Source organism: Sapajus apella, unplaced genomic scaffold, assembly GCF_009761245.1.
Source record: "Sapajus apella isolate SASKATOON/1434 unplaced genomic scaffold, GSC_monkey_1.0 scaffold86, whole genome shotgun sequence".
NCBI lineage: Eukaryota > Metazoa > Chordata > Mammalia > Primates > Cebidae > Sapajus > Sapajus apella.
Genome location: NW_022437026.1, coordinates 8,004,671 through 8,011,104, shown reverse-complemented (window position 1 = coordinate 8,011,104; position 6,434 = coordinate 8,004,671). Strand labels below are relative to the sequence as shown.

The 6,434-nt window shown below is 46.0% G+C and overlaps 1 protein-coding gene across 13 annotated transcripts in view; it reads left to right on the top strand.

The window, feature by feature from the left end:
- The window catches only part of ZNF384 (zinc finger protein 384), a 28,473-nt gene that overhangs the window by 6,104 nt on the left and 15,935 nt on the right, over positions 1-6,434 (top strand). The window contains exon 4 of one of the 13 annotated variants that reach the window (XM_032254613.1): positions 3,521-3,674. The exons of the other annotated variants lie outside the window; for them this stretch is intronic. The gene's annotated coding sequence lies outside the window, so the exon portion shown is untranslated. The remainder of the gene's footprint in view (positions 1-3,520; positions 3,675-6,434) is intronic. 13 annotated transcript variants of the gene reach the window in all.

Genomic DNA, 6,434 nt, shown 5'->3' with positions numbered 1-6,434 from the left:
TATGAGGTCAAGAGATCGAGACCATCCTGGTCAATATGGTGAAACCCCGTCTCTACTAAAAATACAAAAAAAATTGGCTGGGCATGGTGGCGCGTGCCTGTAATCCCAGCTACCCAGGAGGCTGAGGCAGGAGAATTGCCTGAACCCAGGAGACGGAGGTTGCGGTGAGCCGAGATCGCGCCATTGCACTCCAGCCTGGGTAACAAGAGCGAAAACTCCGTCTCAAAAAAAAAAAAAAAAAAAAAAAGAATGTTGATATGTGCCTGCTTGGATGTGGGGATGGTTTGGAGAAATTTCCTCCACAAAAGATAGAGTAAGTGGTAAAACAGACAGTAAGCATCTGAGTAATCCGGCTCCAGAGCGCCCTGTTACACTACTCTGGGGGCGCCATTTACATTGTATTCCCGCGATAGTTTTGATTCTTAGCTCTCCATGGATCTCATTTTAGGAGTACAGAGATAGAATAAACTGGGTATCCAAGTAAGTGGGAGGGGCTTTTATTTATTTTCTTTGTAAAGTGTGGCCTCTTTATTCAGGCTTTATCATCCTAAAATCAGTTCTCTTGGTAGCTAAGTGAGGTTTCACAGAATATGACCTTGAACTGCATGTCATTTTTGCTTTTATTAGAAACTTCAATTTTGAAAACATTTATTGAGAACTACCTGGAAAATATATAGTTAATTCCTGGAAATATTCTAAATTTTAATTCCTGGATCAAGCCAAACATCAGAAAGTGTGTACTGCAGTTAACATGGTTTTGGTTCCTTGTAGAACACCTTTCCTTAACTTATTCTTTGATGCCTGGAGCCACATTCCTGCTTTGCTCTTTACTGTTGAACTCTCTTCCTCCAGTTTCCTCATTTCAAATGGGAATTACAGTACCTACCTCATTGTTGCAGGGACTAGATAATGTAATCGTTGTAAAGTGCTTGGAACACTACCTTTAACACAGTAAGTGCTTAATAAGTGTTGATGGTGGTGATGACATTGTCCACCTTTTTTTTTTTTTTTTTTCTACTTTTTTTTTTAAAGACAGAGCCTCGCTCTGTTGCTCAGGCTGGAGTGCAGTGATGCAATCTTGGCCCACTGCAACCTCCACCTCCCAGGTTCAAGCAATTCTTCTGTCTCAGCCTCCCGAGTAGCTGGGACTACAGGCGTGCACCACCATGCCTGGCTAATTTTTGTACTTTTAGTAGAGATGGAATTTCATCATGTTGGCCAGGTTGGTCTTGAACTCCTGACCTTGTGATCCACCCACCTCGGCCTCTCAAAGTGCTGGGATTACAGGTGTGAGCCACCATGCCCAGCCTCTTTCTTCCTATGTTTTCACATCCATAGTGCATTTACTTCTTTGATTTATTTATTTATTTATTTATTTTTTGAGACAAGGTCTTTCTCTGTCAGCCAAGCTGGACTGTGGTGGTGCAATCTTGCCTCGGGGCACTCAGGTTATTCTCCTGCCCCAGCCTCCCAACTAGCTGGGACTAAAGGAATGTACCACCACACCTGGCTAGTTTTTGTATTTTTAGTACAGTTGGGGTTTTTTGTTGTTTTTGTTGTTCGTTGTTGTTGTTTCTGAGACGGAGTCTTGCTCTGTCACCAGGCTGGAGTGCAGTGGCAAAATCTCAGCTCACTGCAACCTCAGCCTCCCAAGTAGCTGGGACCACAGGCGCCTGCCACCACGCCTGGCTAATTTTTGTGTTTTTAGTAGAGACGGGGTTTCACCATGTTGGCCAGGATGGTCTCGATCTCTTGACCTCGTGATCCGCCCACCTCGGCTTTCCCAAAGTACTGGGATTACAGGCGTGAGCCACCGCGCCTGGTGAGACGGAGTTTTGCCATGTTGGCCAGGCTTGTCTTGAACTTTTGAGCTCAAGTGATCCACTCACCTTGCCCTCCTAAAGTGTTAGGATAACAGATGTGAGCCACCACGCCCAGCCAACTTCCTTGATTCTTTGGGGATAATTTTATATTGGACCTTTCATTTACTCTCTCTCCCTCGTAATTTTTAATCTTTTTTTTCTCTTTGAGACAGAGTCTTGCTCTGTTGCCCAGGCTACAGTGCAGTGGTGTGATCTTGGCTCACTGCAGCCTCCACCTCCCGGGTTCAATTCTCCTGCCTCAACCTCCTGAGTAGCTGGGATTACAGGCATGTGCTACCATGCCCAGCTAAGTTTTGTATTTTTAGTAGACACGTGGTTTCACCATGTTGGCCAGGCTGGTCTCGAAGTGCTGACCTCAAGTGATCCACCTGCCTTGGCCTCCCAAAGTGCTGAGATAACAGGCGTGAGCCTTGGCACCCATTCCCTTCATCCTAATTTGCTACTTCATTCCCATCATTCATCACCACTCTTACCTTGTCTGTTTCATTTCTCTCCACTCGCCACTAGAAGATTAGACAGGGGGATTGTGGGTAAGACTTGAGCCCCTAGCATTGTTTGCAAAACCTACATGTAGGAAGTCCACTATTGTTCAATTCGTTAAATATGTGATTGTGTTTTAGGTGATAAAGTCGTATGTTGGGGATATTTATAAGATACAGACGTAAAAGATACGATTGCTGTTTCCCCAAAAGCTTGCTTGGCAAGGTTGGATTCTCTTACTGTGATCTGATTGTGTCTTGATTCTGTTGCCTGAAGAGAAGTGAGACCCCCATCTTTGTTTTGGTTTTTGTTTTTCGTTTGTTTTTGAGACAGGGTTTTGCTCTGTTACTCAGGCTGGAGTGCAGTGGCGCAGTCTCAGCTGACTGCAACCTCTGCCTCTTGGGCTTAGATGACTCTCCTGCCTCATCCTCCCAAGTAGATGGGATTACATGCACCCACTACCACGCCTGGCTAATTTTTGTATTTTTTGCAGAGATGGGGTTTCACCATGTTGCCCATGCTGGTGGACTCAAGCAATCTGTCCACCTTGGATTCTTACTGTGCTGGAATTACAGATATGAGCCACTGCAACTTGTGTGTTTTTTTTCTTGTTTCTTTTTTTTTTTTTTTTTTTTTAAGAGATGGGGTCTCACTGGCGTGGTGGCTTGTGCCTATAGTCCCAGCTACTCGGGAGGCTGAGGTGGGGAGATCGATCGCTTGAGCCCAGGAGTTCTGGGCTGTAGTGTGCTATGCCGATCAGGTGTCCGCACTAAGTTAGGCATCAATTTGGTGACCTCCCGGAAGCGGGGGACCACCAGGTTGCCTAAGGAGGGGTAAACCGGCCAAGGTCAGAAACAGAGCAGGTCAAAACTCCCGTGCTGATAAGTAGTGGGATTGTTCCTGTGAGTACCCACTGCATTCCAGCCTGGGCAACATAGCGAGACCCTGTCTCTCAAAAAAAGAAACAGAGGTGGGGTCTCGCTCTGTTAACCTGGGTTGGAGTACAGTGATGTGGTGTGATGATAGCTTACTGCAGTCTTGAATTCCTGGGCTCAAGCAGTTTTCCCACCTCAGCCTTCCAGATAGCTAGGATTATGGGTGTGTACCACCACATCCGCCTTTTTTCTTTCTCTTTTTCTTTTTTTCAATTTTTTTAGAAACACAGTCTCACTTATGTTGCTCAAGCTTGTTGCAAACTCCAGACCTCAAGTGATCCTCCTGCCTAGGTCTCCCAAAGTGTTGGGATTACAAGCATGAGCCACCACACCCAGCCTTAAGACTCCTTTATAAAGCTTTAGCTGAAAGGACCAAGTAAGTACCTGTGTCAGAGACTGATTAGTTTTATTGTGTTTTAGAACTCAGAAAACAGAGTTGATGTATACTTGATTTTTGGTCATTTAATAGTGAGCCTATTTATATGAAGCTGTTGTAGTCACAGATTTGGTATATTCCACCCTTACTACTTTTTAAAAAGGCTAAAATTCAGTTTTTCCCTTTGTAGATTTTATGAAAATTGAGGGTGCTGTTTAATAGAACAAAAAAAAAATGTGATTTTTTTTTTTTTTTTTTTTTTTTGAGACGGAGTTTCACTCATGTTACCCAGGCTGGAGTGCAATGGCGCGATCTCGGCTCACCGCAACCTCCGCCTCCTGGGTTCAGGCAATTCTCCTGCCTCAGCCTCCTGAGTAGCTGGGATTACAGGCACGCACCACCATGCCCAGCTAATTTTTTGTATTTTTAGTAGAGACGGGGTTTCACCATGTTGACCAGGATGGTCTCGATCTCTTGACCTCATGATCCACCCGCCTCGGCCTCCCAAAGTGCTGGGATTACAGGCTTGAGCCACCGCGCCCGGCCGTGATGTTTTATATGAAAGGATAAGGAACAGGATTATGTTAGAGTGATTTCCAACTTCAGTGCCTTTGTCAAAGATCCTTCTTTGTTTCCTTAGTCAGTACTTAAAACCCAAGTTTCTCTGCCCGGCCACCCTTTAGCTCTCAGTATCTCTGGTGTTCGCTTCCAGCGTATCTTCAGTGGGTCTGACTTGCCTGTCGTGGGTCTTCCCCACCTGAACCTTGGTTGTGCCTTAATGCTGTTTATTTTTTTGTTCCTTATGTGCCCATTTCAACAGTCTCACACATTCTTCTTATTTGCCTTTTGTGGGGTTCTGTCTTTCCTGATCCAGGATTTTGGGAAGCTACTCTTGACTAACATACTGCCAATTAAGCCTTGCTAGAAGATGTGATCAGTATGTGAAACTGGGTGGTGGGATGCCTGTGTTCTGTACCCGTCTGTTACTTGTTGACATGATTCTGAGGGGTTACTTTTCTTGCTCCTTATTTCTCACAGTTTTTGTTTTGTTTTGTTTTTGAGGTGGAGTTTCACTCTTGTTGCCCAGGCAATGGTGCGATCTTGGCTCACTGCAACCCCCGCCTCCTGGGTTCAAGCAGTTCTCCTGCCCCAGCCTCCCAAGTAGCTGGGATTACAGGAGCGCACCACCATTTCCAGCTAAGTTTTGTATTTTTAGTAGAGACAGAGTTTCACCATGTTGACTGGGCTGGGCTTGAACTCCTGACCTCAGATGATCCACTTGCCTCAGCCTCCCAAAATGTTGGTATTATAGGCGTGAGCCACCGGGCCTGGTCACAAAGTTTTAAGCTTAATTATCCACATACAGAGAATTTGAACTCTTAGAAGCACAGTTGTTTTTGTTGTTGTTGTTGTAGTTTTTGTTTTTGAGGGGGAGTCTCACTTTGTTGCCCATGCTGGAGTGCAGTGGCATGATATTGGCTCACTGCAACCTCCACCTCCCGAGTTCAAGCAATTCTTCTGCCTCAGCCACCTGAGTAGCTGGGATTACAGGCATGCGCCACCACACCCAGCTATTATTTTCTATTTTTAGTAGAGATGGGATTTCCTCCTGTTAGCCAGGCTGGTCTCGAACTCCTAACCTCAGGGGATCTGCCTGCCTTGGCCTTCCAAAATGCTAGGATTACAGGCATGAGCCACCACGCCTAGCCTTTTATTTTTTTTTTGAGATGGAGTTTTGCTCTTGTCACCCAGGCAGAGTGCAATGGCACGATCTCAGCTCACTGCAACCTCCGCCTCCCAGGTTTAAGCACTTCTGCCTCAACCTCCCGAGTAACTGGGACTACAGGTGTGCACCACTCTGCCCGAACAATTTTGTATTTTTAGTAGATGCAGGGTTTCACCATGTTGAACAGGCTAGTCTTAACTCCTGACCTCAGGTGATCTACCCGCCTCTGCCTCCCAAAGTGCTGGGATTACAGGTGTGAGGCACTGCGCCCAGTAGAAGCACAGTTTTTGAGAAATACAAAGCAGGAGTCTAGCACCATGTTTGTATTCTGGCCCACTGCTACTGTGCCTATTCTGAGTCCCTTTGGAAATCTGGGGCACTACGGCTAGTGCCAGAACAGTTTTTTTTTGAGATGGAGTTTTGCTCTTGTCACCCAGGCTGGAGTACAGTGGCATGATCTCAGCTCATCACAACCTCCGCCACTCGGGTTCAAGCGACTCTCCTTGCCGCAGCCTCCTGAGTAGCTGGAATTACAGGCATGCCCCACCATGCCCTGCTAATTTAGTATTTTTAGTAGAGACCGGGTTTCTCCATGTTGGTCAGGCTGATCTCGAACTTCCAGTCTCAGGTGATCTGCTCACCTCGGCCTCCCAAAATAGTGAGATTACAGGCGTGAGCCACCACACCCGGCCCCAGAACACTTTTTAAAACTGGTGATTCCTTGATTCTCACTGCTCAGTGCAGCGTGTGTGGTACTCAGTGTAGAACCATGGATGTTCTTAGACCTTGGTGGGATTGGTGGGGTGTGGTCTTCAGACAGTAGTTGGTACTCAAAATATGCTTTCATTCTGATTCTAGCCAATTTTCTTTTCTTTTTTTTTTTTAAGAGATGGAGTTTTGGCCGGGCGCGGTGGCTCAAGCCTGTAATCCCAGCACTTTGGGAGGCCGAGGCAGGTGGATCACGAGGTCAAGAGATCGAGACCATCCTGGTCAACATGGTGAAACCCCGTCTCTACTAAAAAAAATACAAAATA